The 13,291-nt window shown below is 40.7% G+C and overlaps 22 non-coding genes across 22 annotated transcripts; 16 read left to right on the top strand and 6 right to left on the bottom strand.

Annotated features, from left to right (window-relative positions):
* The first annotated feature begins 481 nt into the window (after positions 1-481).
* On the top strand, positions 482-554 carry TRNAK-UUU (transfer RNA lysine (anticodon UUU)). Its single transcript has one exon. It is a non-coding gene; the product is annotated as a tRNA-Lys (tRNA).
* Positions 555-1,323: 769 nt separating this feature from the next.
* Positions 1,324-1,396, top strand: TRNAK-UUU (transfer RNA lysine (anticodon UUU)). Its single transcript has one exon. It is a non-coding gene; the product is annotated as a tRNA-Lys (tRNA).
* A 768-nt stretch (positions 1,397-2,164) lies between these two features.
* TRNAK-UUU (transfer RNA lysine (anticodon UUU)) lies at positions 2,165-2,237 on the top strand. The gene has a single exon. It is a non-coding gene; the product is annotated as a tRNA-Lys (tRNA).
* Positions 2,238-2,474: 237 nt separating this feature from the next.
* Positions 2,475-2,548, bottom strand: TRNAT-AGU (transfer RNA threonine (anticodon AGU)). Its single transcript has one exon. It is a non-coding gene; the product is annotated as a tRNA-Thr (tRNA).
* Positions 2,549-3,005: 457 nt separating this feature from the next.
* On the top strand, positions 3,006-3,078 carry TRNAK-UUU (transfer RNA lysine (anticodon UUU)). Its single transcript has one exon. It is a non-coding gene; the product is annotated as a tRNA-Lys (tRNA).
* A 237-nt stretch (positions 3,079-3,315) lies between these two features.
* On the bottom strand, positions 3,316-3,389 carry TRNAT-AGU (transfer RNA threonine (anticodon AGU)). The gene has a single exon. It is a non-coding gene; the product is annotated as a tRNA-Thr (tRNA).
* A 458-nt stretch (positions 3,390-3,847) lies between these two features.
* Positions 3,848-3,920, top strand: TRNAK-UUU (transfer RNA lysine (anticodon UUU)). The gene has a single exon. It is a non-coding gene; the product is annotated as a tRNA-Lys (tRNA).
* A 769-nt stretch (positions 3,921-4,689) lies between these two features.
* Positions 4,690-4,762, top strand: TRNAK-UUU (transfer RNA lysine (anticodon UUU)). Its single transcript has one exon. It is a non-coding gene; the product is annotated as a tRNA-Lys (tRNA).
* Positions 4,763-5,530: 768 nt separating this feature from the next.
* Positions 5,531-5,603, top strand: TRNAK-UUU (transfer RNA lysine (anticodon UUU)). The gene has a single exon. It is a non-coding gene; the product is annotated as a tRNA-Lys (tRNA).
* Positions 5,604-5,840: 237 nt separating this feature from the next.
* On the bottom strand, positions 5,841-5,914 carry TRNAT-AGU (transfer RNA threonine (anticodon AGU)). The gene has a single exon. It is a non-coding gene; the product is annotated as a tRNA-Thr (tRNA).
* A 457-nt stretch (positions 5,915-6,371) lies between these two features.
* TRNAK-UUU (transfer RNA lysine (anticodon UUU)) lies at positions 6,372-6,444 on the top strand. The gene has a single exon. It is a non-coding gene; the product is annotated as a tRNA-Lys (tRNA).
* A 237-nt stretch (positions 6,445-6,681) lies between these two features.
* On the bottom strand, positions 6,682-6,755 carry TRNAT-AGU (transfer RNA threonine (anticodon AGU)). Its single transcript has one exon. It is a non-coding gene; the product is annotated as a tRNA-Thr (tRNA).
* A 458-nt stretch (positions 6,756-7,213) lies between these two features.
* TRNAK-UUU (transfer RNA lysine (anticodon UUU)) lies at positions 7,214-7,286 on the top strand. The gene has a single exon. It is a non-coding gene; the product is annotated as a tRNA-Lys (tRNA).
* Positions 7,287-7,523: 237 nt separating this feature from the next.
* Positions 7,524-7,597, bottom strand: TRNAT-AGU (transfer RNA threonine (anticodon AGU)). The gene has a single exon. It is a non-coding gene; the product is annotated as a tRNA-Thr (tRNA).
* Positions 7,598-8,053: 456 nt separating this feature from the next.
* Positions 8,054-8,126, top strand: TRNAK-UUU (transfer RNA lysine (anticodon UUU)). The gene has a single exon. It is a non-coding gene; the product is annotated as a tRNA-Lys (tRNA).
* A 767-nt stretch (positions 8,127-8,893) lies between these two features.
* Positions 8,894-8,966, top strand: TRNAK-UUU (transfer RNA lysine (anticodon UUU)). The gene has a single exon. It is a non-coding gene; the product is annotated as a tRNA-Lys (tRNA).
* A 769-nt stretch (positions 8,967-9,735) lies between these two features.
* Positions 9,736-9,808, top strand: TRNAK-UUU (transfer RNA lysine (anticodon UUU)). Its single transcript has one exon. It is a non-coding gene; the product is annotated as a tRNA-Lys (tRNA).
* Positions 9,809-10,576: 768 nt separating this feature from the next.
* TRNAK-UUU (transfer RNA lysine (anticodon UUU)) lies at positions 10,577-10,649 on the top strand. Its single transcript has one exon. It is a non-coding gene; the product is annotated as a tRNA-Lys (tRNA).
* A 768-nt stretch (positions 10,650-11,417) lies between these two features.
* On the top strand, positions 11,418-11,490 carry TRNAK-UUU (transfer RNA lysine (anticodon UUU)). Its single transcript has one exon. It is a non-coding gene; the product is annotated as a tRNA-Lys (tRNA).
* Positions 11,491-11,726: 236 nt separating this feature from the next.
* TRNAT-AGU (transfer RNA threonine (anticodon AGU)) lies at positions 11,727-11,800 on the bottom strand. Its single transcript has one exon. It is a non-coding gene; the product is annotated as a tRNA-Thr (tRNA).
* Positions 11,801-12,257: 457 nt separating this feature from the next.
* TRNAK-UUU (transfer RNA lysine (anticodon UUU)) lies at positions 12,258-12,330 on the top strand. Its single transcript has one exon. It is a non-coding gene; the product is annotated as a tRNA-Lys (tRNA).
* Positions 12,331-13,099: 769 nt separating this feature from the next.
* Positions 13,100-13,172, top strand: TRNAK-UUU (transfer RNA lysine (anticodon UUU)). Its single transcript has one exon. It is a non-coding gene; the product is annotated as a tRNA-Lys (tRNA).
* Positions 13,173-13,291: the final 119 nt, after the last annotated feature.

Raw genomic sequence — 13,291 nt, 5'->3', positions numbered from 1 at the left:
TTTAACCAACTAAGCCACAGCACCTTTTTTGCATCTGGTCTCCTTTCCTTCCTCATGTAATCATTTAGAAGTGAAATCCACTTTTTTAAGGCTGGACTTCTGTTGCAATATAACTTTTCAAAATGTTTTCCAATTGACTGAAACTCCATTGCACAAAACGAGCATGTCATTAATCGTCGATTTAGAGTGGACTGCATTGCCCAGTGTGTGCATTGAGGAGCACATGTTCGTCTTTACTGGGGAGTAAGTTTGCACTCATGAATGTGGCAAAACATTCAAATCCGTAAGTGGGTGAACATTAAAGTCCTAGATGCTGCAAATCTCTATATCTGGATACGTAATGACTGAAAAAAGTTATGTCTCCAGTGTCAAAATGTGTGTAATGCACTAGTAATTCATTTCCTTTATTGACCAGTGAGGTAGCCATGTATGGAGGTGCTGTAGAGTGAAAATCAAGTTTCAAATGGGCAGTGATCCCTGTGCCTGGATAGCTCAGTCGGTAGAGCATCAGACTTTTAATCTGAGGGTCCAGGGTTCAAGTCCCTGTTCAGGCGTATCTTTGCTTCTTTTACAAAAAATTTAGCAGGAAATATGAATTGCTCATTCTAATATGTGCTATTTCTGATGGCATCGCAACCTTGGGCAATATGACTCTAAGGTAGTGAAGTCCAGAATTCTTGGATGCTTTGCCAACATTTCAAGCCTGACTGTGCTTCTAAATAGCATGAAATAACAATCTTTGTACAAAGTTTTAATATTGGGGAGACAGATTGGTCGAAAAAAAAGCAGACAGGCGCTGCTGAGATTCAAACTCAGGATCTCCAGTTTACTAGACAGGCGCTTTAACCAACTAAGCCACAAAACCTCTTTGGCATCTGATCTCCTGTCCTTCCTCATGTAATCATTTAGAAGTGAAATCCACTTTTTTTAAGGCTGGGCTTCTGTTGCAATATAACTTTACAAAATGTTTTCCAATTGACTGAAACTCCAATGCACAAAACGAGCATGTCATTAATCGTTGATTTAGAGTGGACTTCATTGCCCAGTGTGTGTATTGAGGAGCACATGTTCGCCTTTACTGGGGAGCAATTTTGCACTCATGAATGTGGCAAAACATTCAAATCCGTAAGTGGGTGAACATTAAAGTCCTAGATGCTGCAAATCTCTATATCTGGATACGGAATGACTGAAAAAAGTTATGTCTCCAGTGTCAAAATGTGTGTAATGCACTAGTAATTCATTTCCTTTATTGACCAGTGAGGTAGCCATGTATGGAGGTGCTGTAGAGTGAAAATCAAGTTTCAAATGGGCAGTGATCCTTGTGCCTGGATAGCTCAGTCGGTAGAGCATCAGACTTTTAATCTGAGGGTCCAGGGTTCAAGTCCCTGTTCAGGCGTACCTTTGCTTCTTTTACAAAAAATTAAGCAGGAAATATGAATTGCTCATTCTAATATGTGCTATTTCTGATGGCATCGCAACCTTGGGCAATATGATTCTAAGGTAGTGGAGTCCAGAGTTCTTGGATGCTTTGCCAACATTTCAAGCCTGACTGTGCTTCTAAATAGCATGAAATAGCAATCTTTGTACAAAGTTTTAATATTGGGGAGACAGATTGGTCGAAAAAAAAGCAGACAGGCGCTGCTGGGATTCGAACTCAGGATCTCCTGTTTACTAGACAGGCGCTTTAACCAACTAAGCCACAGCACCTTTTTTGCATCTGGTCTCCTTTCCTTCCTCATGTAATCATTTAGAAGTGAAATCCACTTTTTTAAGGCTGGGCTTCTGTTGCAATATAACTTTTCAAAATGTTTTCCAATTGACTGAAACTCCATTGCACAAAACGAGCATGTCATTAATCGTCGATTTAGAGTGGACTGCATTGCCCAGTGTGTGCATTGAGGAGCACATGTTCGTCTTTACTGGGGAGCAAGTTTGCACTCATGAATGTGGCAAAACATTCAAATCCGTTAGTGGGTGAACATTAAAGTCCTAGATGCTGCAAATCTCTATATCTGGATACGGAATGACTGAAAAAAGTTATGTCTCCAGTGTCAAAATGTGTGTAATGCACTAGTAATTCATTTCCTTTATTGACCAGTGAGGTAGCCATGTATGGAGGTGCTGTAGAGTGAAAATCAAGTTTCAAATGGGCAGTGATCCTTGTGCCTGGATAGCTCAGTCGGTAGAGCATCAGACTTTTAATCTGAGGGTCCAGGGTTCAAGTCCCTGTTCAGGCGTACCTTTGCTTCTTTTACAAAAAATTAAGCAGGAAATATGAATTGCTCATTCTAATATGTGCTATTTCTGATGGCATCGCAACCTTGGGCAATATGACTCTAAGGTAGTGGAGTCCAGAGTTCTTGGATGCTTTGTCAACATTTCAAGCCTGACTGTGCTTCTAAATAGCATGAAACAGCAATCTTTGTACAAAGTTTTAATATTGGGGAGACAGATTGGTCGAAAAAAAAGCAGACAGGCGCTGCTGAGATTCGAACTCAGGATCTCCTGTTTACTAGACAGGCGCTTTAACCAACTAAGCCACAGCACCTTTTTTGCATCTGGTCTCCTTTCCTTCCTCATGTAATCATTTAGAAGCGAAATCCACTTTTTTAAGGCTGGGCTTCTGTTGCAATATAACTTTTCAAAATGTTTTCCAATTGACTGAAACTCCATTGCACAAAACGAGCATGTCATTAATCGTCGATTTAGAGTGGACTGCATTGCCCAGTGTGTGCATTGAGGAGCACATGTTCGTCTTTACTGGGGAGCAAGTTTGCACTCATGAATGTGGCAAAACATTCAAATCCGTAAGTGGGTGAACATTAAAGTCCTAGATGCTGCAAATCTCTATATCTGGATACGGAATGACTGAAAAAAGTTATGTCTCCAGTGTCAAAATGTGTGTAATGCACTAGTAATTCATTTCCTTTATTGACCAGTGAGGTAGCCATGTATGGAGGTGCTGTAGAGTGAAAATCAAGTTTCAAATGGGCAGTGATCCCTGTGCCTGGATAGCTCAGTCGGTAGAGCATCAGACTTTTAATCTGAGGGTCCAGGGTTCAAGTCCCTGTTCAGGCGTATCTTTGCTTCTTTTACAAAAAATTTAGCAGGAAATATGAATTGCTCATTCTAATATGTGCTATTTCTGATGGCATCGCAACCTTGGGCAATATGACTCTAAGGTAGTGGAGTCCAGAATTCTTGGATGCTTTGCCAACATTTCAAGCCTGACTGTGCTTCTAAATAGCATGAAATAACAATCTTTGTACAAAGTTTTAATATTGGGGAGACAGATTGGTCGAAAAAAAAGCAGACAGGCGCTGCTGAGATTCGAACTCAGGATCTCCTGTTTACTAGACAGGCGCTTTAACCAACTAAGCCACAGCACCTCTTTTGCATCTGATCTCCTTTCCTTCCTCATGTAATCATTTAGAAGTGAAATCCACTTTTTTTAAGGCTGGGCTTCTGTTGCAATATAACTTTACAAAATGTTTTCCAATTGACTGAAACTCCATTGCACAAAACGAGCATGTCATTAATCGTTGATTTAGAGTGGACTGCATTGCCCAGTGTGTGTATTGGGGAGCACATGTTCGCCTTTACTGGGGAGCAATTTTGCACTCATGAATGTGGCAAAACATTCAAATCCGTAAGTGGGTGAACATTAAAGTCCTAGATGCTGCAAATCTCTATATCTGGATACGGAATGACTGAAAAAAGTTATGTCTCCAGTGTCAAAATGTGTGTAATGCACTAGTAATTCATTTCCTTTATTGACCAGTGAGGTAGCCATGTATGGAGGTGCTGTAGAGTGAAAATCAAGTTTCAAATGGGCAGTGATCCCTGTGCCTGGATAGCTCAGTCGGTAGAGCATCAGACTTTTAATCTGAGGGTCCAGGGTTCAAGTCCCTGTTCAGGCGTACCTTTGCTTCTTTTACAAAAAATTAAGCAGGAAATATGAATTGCTCATTCTAATATGTGCTATTTCTGATGGCATCGCAACCTTGGGCAATATGACTCTAAGGTAGTGAAGTCCAGAATTCTTGGATGCTTTGCCAACATTTCAAGCCTGACTGTGCTTCTAAATAGCATGAAATAACAATCTTTGTACAAAGTTTTAATATTGGGGAGACAGATTGGTCGAAAAAAAAGCAGACAGGCGCTGCTGAGATTCAAACTCAGGATCTCCAGTTTACTAGACAGGCGCTTTAACCAACTAAGCCACAAAACCTCTTTGGCATCTGATCTCCTGTCCTTCCTCATGTAATCATTTAGAAGTGAAATCCACTTTTTTTAAGGCTGGGCTTCTGTTGCAATATAACTTTACAAAATGTTTTCCAATTGACTGAAACTCCAATGCACAAAACGAGCATGTCATTAATCGTTGATTTAGAGTGGACTTCATTGCCCAGTGTGTGTATTGAGGAGCACATGTTCGCCTTTACTGGGGAGCAATTTTGCACTCATGAATGTGGCAAAACATTCAAATCCGTAAGTGGGTGAACATTAAAGTCCTAGATGCTGCAAATCTCTATATCTGGATACGGAATGACTGAAAAAAGTTATGTCTCCAGTGTCAAAATGTGTGTAATGCACTAGTAATTCATTTCCTTTATTGACCAGTGAGGTAGCCATGTATGGAGGTGCTGTAGAGTGAAAATCAAGTTTCAAATGGGCAGTGATCCTTGTGCCTGGATAGCTCAGTCGGTAGAGCATCAGACTTTTAATCTGAGGGTCCAGGGTTCAAGTCCCTGTTCAGGCGTACCTTTGCTTCTTTTACAAAAAATTAAGCAGGAAATATGAATTGCTCATTCTAATATGTGCTATTTCTGATGGCATCGCAACCTTGGGCAATATGATTCTAAGGTAGTGGAGTCCAGAGTTCTTGGATGCTTTGCCAACATTTCAAGCCTGACTGTGCTTCTAAATAGCATGAAATAGCAATCTTTGTACAAAGTTTTAATATTGGGGAGACAGATTGGTCGAAAAAAAAGCAGACAGGCGCTGCTGGGATTCGAACTCAGGATCTCCTGTTTACTAGACAGGCGCTTTAACCAACTAAGCCACAGCACCTTTTTTGCATCTGGTCTCCTTTCCTTCCTCATGTAATCATTTAGAAGTGAAATCCACTTTTTTAAGGCTGGGCTTCTGTTGCAATATAACTTTTCAAAATGTTTTCCAATTGACTGAAACTCCATTGCACAAAACGAGCATGTCATTAATCGTCGATTTAGAGTGGACTGCATTGCCCAGTGTGTGCATTGAGGAGCACATGTTCGTCTTTACTGGGGAGCAAGTTTGCACTCATGAATGTGGCAAAACATTCAAATCCGTTAGTGGGTGAACATTAAAGTCCTAGATGCTGCAAATCTCTATATCTGGATACGGAATGACTGAAAAAAGTTATGTCTCCAGTGTCAAAATGTGTGTAATGCACTAGTAATTCATTTCCTTTATTGACCAGTGAGGTAGCCATGTATGGAGGTGCTGTAGAGTGAAAATCAAGTTTCAAATGGGCAGTGATCCTTGTGCCTGGATAGCTCAGTCGGTAGAGCATCAGACTTTTAATCTGAGGGTCCAGGGTTCAAGTCCCTGTTCAGGCGTACCTTTGCTTCTTTTACAAAAAATTAAGCAGGAAATATGAATTGCTCATTCTAATATGTGCTATTTCTGATGGCATCGCAACCTTGGGCAATATGACTCTAAGGTAGTGGAGTCCAGAGTTCTTGGATGCTTTGTCAACATTTCAAGCCTGACTGTGCTTCTAAATAGCATGAAACAGCAATCTTTGTACAAAGTTTTAATATTGGGGAGACAGATTGGTCGAAAAAAAAGCAGACAGGCGCTGCTGAGATTCGAACTCAGGATCTCCTGTTTACTAGACAGGCGCTTTAACCAACTAAGCCACAGCACCTTTTTTGCATCTGGTCTCCTTTCCTTCCTCATGTAATCATTTAGAAGCGAAATCCACTTTTTTAAGGCTGGGCTTCTGTTGCAATATAACTTTTCAAAATGTTTTCCAATTGACTGAAACTCCATTGCACAAAACGAGCATGTCATTAATCGTCGATTTAGAGTGGACTGCATTGCCCAGTGTGTGCATTGAGGAGCACATGTTCGTCTTTACTGGGGAGCAAGTTTGCACTCATGAATGTGGCAAAACATTCAAATCCGTAAGTGGGTGAACATTAAAGTCCTAGATGCTGCAAATCTCTATATCTGGATACGGAATGACTGAAAAAAGTTATGTCTCCAGTGTCAAAATGTGTGTAATGCACTAGTAATTCATTTCCTTTATTGACCAGTGAGGTAGCCATGTATGGAGGTGCTGTAGAGTGAAAATCAAGTTTCAAATGGGCAGTGATCCCTGTGCCTGGATAGCTCAGTCGGTAGAGCATCAGACTTTTAATCTGAGGGTCCAGGGTTCAAGTCCCTGTTCAGGCGTATCTTTGCTTCTTTTACAAAAAATTTAGCAGGAAATATGAATTGCTCATTCTAATATGTGCTATTTCTGATGGCATCGCAACCTTGGGCAATATGACTCTAAGGTAGTGGAGTCCAGAATTCTTGGATGCTTTGCCAACATTTCAAGCCTGACTGTGCTTCTAAATAGCATGAAATAACAATCTTTGTACAAAGTTTTAATATTGGGGAGACAGATTGGTCGAAAAAAAAGCAGACAGGCGCTGCTGAGATTCGAACTCAGGATCTCCTGTTTACTAGACAGGCGCTTTAACCAACTAAGCCACAGCACCTCTTTTGCATCTGATCTCCTTTCCTTCCTCATGTAATCATTTAGAAGTGAAATCCACTTTTTTTAAGGCTGGGCTTCTGTTGCAATATAACTTTACAAAATGTTTTCCAATTGACTGAAACTCCATTGCACAAAACGAGCATGTCATTAATCGTTGATTTAGAGTGGACTGCATTGCCCAGTGTGTGTATTGGGGAGCACATGTTCGCCTTTACTGGGGAGCAATTTTGCACTCATGAATGTGGCAAAACATTCAAATCCGTAAGTGGGTGAACATTAAAGTCCTAGATGCTGCAAATCTCTATATCTGGATACGGAATGACTGAAAAAAGTTATGTCTCCAGTGTCAAAATGTGTGTAATGCACTAGTAATTCATTTCCTTTATTGACCAGTGAGGTAGCCATGTATGGAGGTGCTGTAGAGTGAAAATCAAGTTTCAAATGGGCAGTGATCCCTGTGCCTGGATAGCTCAGTCGGTAGAGCATCAGACTTTTAATCTGAGGGTCCAGGGTTCAAGTCCCTGTTCAGGCGTATCTTTGCTTCTTTTACAAAAAATTTAGCAGGAAATATGAATTGCTCATTCTAATATGTGCTATTTCTGATGGCATCGCAACCTTGGGCAATATGACTCTAAGGTAGTGGAGTCCAGAGTTCTTGGATGCTTTGCCAACATTTCAAGCCTGACTGTGCTTCTAAATAGCATGAAACAGCAATCTTTGTACAAAGTTTTAATATTGGGGAGACAGATTGGTCGAAAAAAAAGCAGACAGGCGCTGCTGAGATTCGAACTCAGGATCTCCTGTTTACTAGACAGGCGCTTTAACCAACTAAGCCACAGCACCTTTTTTGCATCTGGTCTCCTTTCCTTCCTCATGTAATCATTTAGAAGCGAAATCCACTTTTTTAAGGCTGGGCTTCTGTTGCAATATAACTTTTCAAAATGTTTTCCAATTGACTGAAACTCCATTGCACAAAACGAGCATGTCATTAATCGTCGATTTAGAGTGGACTGCATTGCCCAGTGTGTGCATTGAGGAGCACATGTTCGTCTTTACTGGGGAGCAAGTTTGCACTCATGAATGTGGCAAAACATTCAAATCCGTAAGTGGGTGAACATTAAAGTCCTAGATGCTGCAAATCTCTATATCTGGATACGGAATGACTGAAAAAAGTTATGTCTCCAGTGTCAAAATGTGTGTAATGCACTAGTAATTCATTTCCTTTATTGACCAGTGAGGTAGCCATGTATGGAGGTGCTGTAGAGTGAAAATCAAGTTTCAAATGGCAGTGATCCATCTGCCTGGATAGCTCAGTCGGTAGAGCATCAGACTTTTAATCTGAGGGTCCAGGGTTCAAGTCCCTGTTCAGGCGTACCTTTGCTTCTTTTACAAAAAATTAAGCAGGAAATATGAATTGCTCATTCTAATATGTGCTATTTCTGATGGCATCGCAACCTTGGGCAATATGACTCTAAGGTAGTGGAGTCCAGAGTTCTTGGATGCTTTGCCAACATATCAAGCCTGACTGTGCTTCTAAATAGCATGAAATAGCAATCTTTGTACAAAGTTTTAATATTGGGGAGACAGATTGGTCGAAAAAAAGCAGACAGGCGCTGCTGAGATTCAAACTCAGGATCTCCTGTTTACTAGACAGGCGCTTTAACCAACTAAGCCACAGCACCTTTTTTGCATCTGGTCTCCTTTCCTTCCTCATGTAATCATTTAGAAGTGAAATCCACTTTTTTAAGGCTGGACTTCTGTTGCAATATAACTTTTCAAAATGTTTTCCAATTGACTGAAACTCCATTGCACAAAACGAGCATGTCATTAATCGTCGATTTAGAGTGGACTGCATTGCCCAGTGTGTGCATTGAGGAGCACATGTTCGTCTTTACTGGGGAGTAAGTTTGCACTCATGAATGTGGCAAAACATTCAAATCCGTAAGTGGGTGAACATTAAAGTCCTAGATGCTGCAAATCTCTATATCTGGATACGTAATGACTGAAAAAAGTTATGTCTCCAGTGTCAAAATGTGTGTAATGCACTAGTAATTCATTTCCTTTATTGACCAGTGAGGTAGCCATGTATGGAGGTGCTGTAGAGTGAAAATCAAGTTTCAAATGGGCAGTGATCCCTGTGCCTGGATAGCTCAGTCGGTAGAGCATCAGACTTTTAATCTGAGGGTCCAGGGTTCAAGTCCCTGTTCAGGCGTATCTTTGCTTCTTTTACAAAAAATTTAGCAGGAAATATGAATTGCTCATTCTAATATGTGCTATTTCTGATGGCATCGCAACCTTGGGCAATATGACTCTAAGGTAGTGAAGTCCAGAATTCTTGGATGCTTTGCCAACATTTCAAGCCTGACTGTGCTTCTAAATAGCATGAAATAACAATCTTTGTACAAAGTTTTAATATTGGGGAGACAGATTGGTCGAAAAAAAAGCAGACAGGCGCTGCTGAGATTCAAACTCAGGATCTCCAGTTTACTAGACAGGCGCTTTAACCAACTAAGCCACAAAACCTCTTTGGCATCTGATCTCCTGTCCTTCCTCATGTAATCATTTAGAAGTGAAATCCACTTTTTTTAAGGCTGGGCTTCTGTTGCAATATAACTTTACAAAATGTTTTCCAATTGACTGAAACTCCAATGCACAAAACGAGCATGTCATTAATCGTTGATTTAGAGTGGACTTCATTGCCCAGTGTGTGTATTGAGGAGCACATGTTCGCCTTTACTGGGGAGCAATTTTGCACTCATGAATGTGGCAAAACATTCAAATCCGTAAGTGGGTGAACATTAAAGTCCTAGATGCTGCAAATCTCTATATCTGGATACGGAATGACTGAAAAAAGTTATGTCTCCAGTGTCAAAATGTGTGTAATGCACTAGTAATTCATTTCCTTTATTGACCAGTGAGGTAGCCATGTATGGAGGTGCTGTAGAGTGAAAATCAAGTTTCAAATGGGCAGTGATCCTTGTGCCTGGATAGCTCAGTCGGTAGAGCATCAGACTTTTAATCTGAGGGTCCAGGGTTCAAGTCCCTGTTCAGGCGTACCTTTGCTTCTTTTACAAAAAATTAAGCAGGAAATATGAATTGCTCATTCTAATATGTGCTATTTCTGATGGCATCGCAACCTTGGGCAATATGATTCTAAGGTAGTGGAGTCCAGAGTTCTTGGATGCTTTGCCAACATTTCAAGCCTGACTGTGCTTCTAAATAGCATGAAATAGCAATCTTTGTACAAAGTTTTAATATTGGGGAGACAGATTGGTCGAAAAAAAAGCAGACAGGCGCTCCTGGGATTCGAACTCAGGATCTCCTGTTTACTAGACAGGCGCTTTAACCAACTAAGCCACAGCACCTTTTTTGCATCTGGTCTCCTTTCCTTCCTCATGTAATCATTTAGAAGTGAAATCCACTTTTTTAAGGCTGGGCTTCTGTTGCAATATAACTTTTCAAAATGTTTTCCAATTGACTGAAACTCCATTGCACAAAACGAGCATGTCATTAATCGTCGATTTAGAGTGGACTGCATTGCCCAGTGTGTGCATTGAGGAGCACATGTTCGTCTTTACTGGGGAGCAAGTTTGCACTCATTAATGTGGCAAAACATTCAAATCCGTAAGTGGGTGAACATTAAAGTCCTAGATGCTGCAAATCTCTATATCTGGATACGGAATGACTGAAAAAAGTTATGTCTCCAGTGTCAAAATGTGTGTAATGCACTAGTAATTCATTTCCTTTATTGACCAGTGAGGTAGCCATGTATGGAGGTGCTGTAGAGTGAAAATCAAGTTTCAAATGGGCAGTGATCCCCGTGCCTGGATAGCTCAGTTGGTAGAGCATCAGACTTTTAATCTGAGGGTCCAGGGTTCAAGTCCCTGTTCAGGCGTATCTTTGCTTCTTTTACAAAAAATTTAGCAGGAAATATGAATTGCTCATTCTAATATGTGCTATTTCTGATGGCATCGCAACCTTGGGCAATATGACTCTAAGGTAGTGGAGTCCAGAATTCTTGGATGCTTTGCCAACATTTCAAGCCTGACTGTGCTTCTAAATAGCATGAAATAACAATCTTTGTACAAAGTTTTAATATTGGGGAGACAGATTGGTCGAAAAAAAAGCAGACAGGCGCTGCTGAGATTCGAACTCAGGATCTCCAGTTTACTAGACAGGCGCTTTAACCAACTAAGCCACAGCACCTCTTTTGCATCTGATCTCCTGTCCTTCCTCATGTAATCATTTAGAAGTGAAATCCACTTTTTTTAAGGCTGGGCTTCTGTTGCAATATAACTTTACAAAATGTTTTCCAATTGACTGAAACTCCATTGCACAAAACGAGCATGTCATTAATCGTCGATTTAGAGTGGACTGCATTGCCCAGTGTGTGCATTGAGGAGCACATGTTCGCCTTTACTGGGGAGCAATTTTGCACTCATGAATGTGGCAAAACATTCAAATCCGTAAGTGGGTGAACATTAAAGTCCTAGATGCTGCAAATCTCTATATCTGGATACGGAATGACTGAAAAAAGTTATGTCTCCAGTGTCAAAATGTGTGTAATGCACTAGTAATTCATTTCCTTTATTGACCAGTGAGGTAGCCATGTATGGAGGTGCTGTAGAGTGAAAATCAAGTTTCAAATGGCAGTGATCCATCTGCCTGGATAGCTCAGTCGGTAGAGCATCAGACTTTTAATCTGAGGGTCCAGGGTTCAAGTCCCTGTTCAGGCGTACCTTTGCTTCTTTTACAAAAAATTAAGCAGGAAATATGAATTGCTCATTCTAATATGTGCTATTTCTGATGGCATCGCAACCTTGGGCAATATGACTCTAAGGTAGTGGAGTCCAGAGTTCTTGGATGCTTTGCCAACATATCAAGCCTGACTGTGCTTCTAAATAGCATGAAATAGCAATCTTTGTACAAAGTTTTAATATTGGGGAGACAGATTGGTCGAAAAAAAGCAGACAGGCGCTGCTGAGATTCGAACTCAGGATCTCCTGTTTACTAGACAGGCGCTTTAACCAACTAAGCCACAGCACCTTTTTTGCATCTGGTCTCCTTTCCTTCCTCATGTAATCATTTAGAAGTGAAATCCACTTTTTTAAGGCTGGACTTCTGTTGCAATATAACTTTTCAAAATGTTTTCCAATTGACTGAAACTCCATTGCACAAAACGAGCATGTCATTAATCGTCGATTTAGAGTGGACTGCATTGCCCAGTGTGTGCATTGAGGAGCACATGTTCGTCTTTACTGGGGAGCAAGTTTGCACTCATGAATGTGGCAAAACATTCAAATCCGTAAGTGGGTGAACATTAAAGTCCTAGATGCTGCAAATCTCTATATCTGGATACGTAATGACTGAAAAAAGTTATGTCTCCAGTGTCAAAATGTGTGTAATGCACTAGTAATTCATTTCCTTTATTGACCAGTGAGGTAGCCATGTATGGAGGTGCTGTAGAGTGAAAATCAAGTTTCAAATGGGCAGTGATCCCTGTGCCTGGATAGCTCAGTCGGTAGAGCATCAGACTTTTAATCTGAGGGTCCAGGGTTCAAGTCCCTGTTCAGGCGTATCTTTGCTTCTTTTACAAAAAATTTAGCAGGAAATATGAATTGCTCATTCTAATATGTGCTATTTCTGATGGCATCGCAACCTTGGGCAATATGACTCTAAGGTAGTGGAGTCCAGAATTCTTGGATGCTTTGCCAACATTTCAAGCCTGACTGTGCTTCTAAATAGCATGAAATAACAATCTTTGTACAAAGTTTTAATATTGGGGAGACAGATTGGTCGAAAAAAAAGCAGACAGGCGCTGCTGAGATTCAAACTCAGGATCTCCAGTTTACTAGACAGGCGCTTTAACCAACTAAGCCACAAAACCTCTTTGGCATCTGATCTCCTGTCCTTCCTCATGTAATCATTTAGAAGTGAAATCCACTTTTTTTAAGGCTGGGCTTCTGTTGCAATATAACTTTACAAAATGTTTTCCAATTGACTGAAACTCCAATGCACAAAACGAGCATGTCATTAATCGTTGATTTAGAGTGGACTTCATTGCCCAGTGTGTGTATTGAGGAGCACATGTTCGCCTTTACTGGGGAGCAATTTTGCACTCATGAATGTGGCAAAACATTCAAATCCGTAAGTGGGTGAACATTAAAGTCCTAGATGCTGCAAATCTCTATATCTGGATACGGAATGACTGAAAAAAGTTATGTCTCCAGTGTCAAAATGTGTGTAATGCACTAGTAATTCATTTCCTTTATTGACCAGTGAGGTAGCCATGTATGGAGGTGCTGTAGAGTGAAAATCAAGTTTCAAATGGGCAGTGATCCCTGTGCCTGGATAGCTCAGTCGGTAGAGCATCAGACTTTTAATCTGAGGGTCCAGGGTTCAAGTCCCTGTTCAGGCGTACCTTTGCTTCTTTTACAAAAAATTAAGCAGGAAATATGAATTGCTCATTCTAATATGTGCTATTTCTGATGGCATCGCAACCTTGGGCAATATGATTCTAAGGTAGTGGAGTCCAGA

This window comes from Ambystoma mexicanum, unplaced genomic scaffold, assembly GCF_040938575.1.
Source record: "Ambystoma mexicanum isolate Mex_15411 unplaced genomic scaffold, UKY_AmexF1_1 Mex_scaf1, whole genome shotgun sequence".
Taxonomy (NCBI): domain Eukaryota; kingdom Metazoa; phylum Chordata; class Amphibia; order Caudata; family Ambystomatidae; genus Ambystoma; species Ambystoma mexicanum.
Note: the sequence above shows the minus strand (reverse complement) of the source record. Positions and strands in the feature narration are given on the sequence as shown.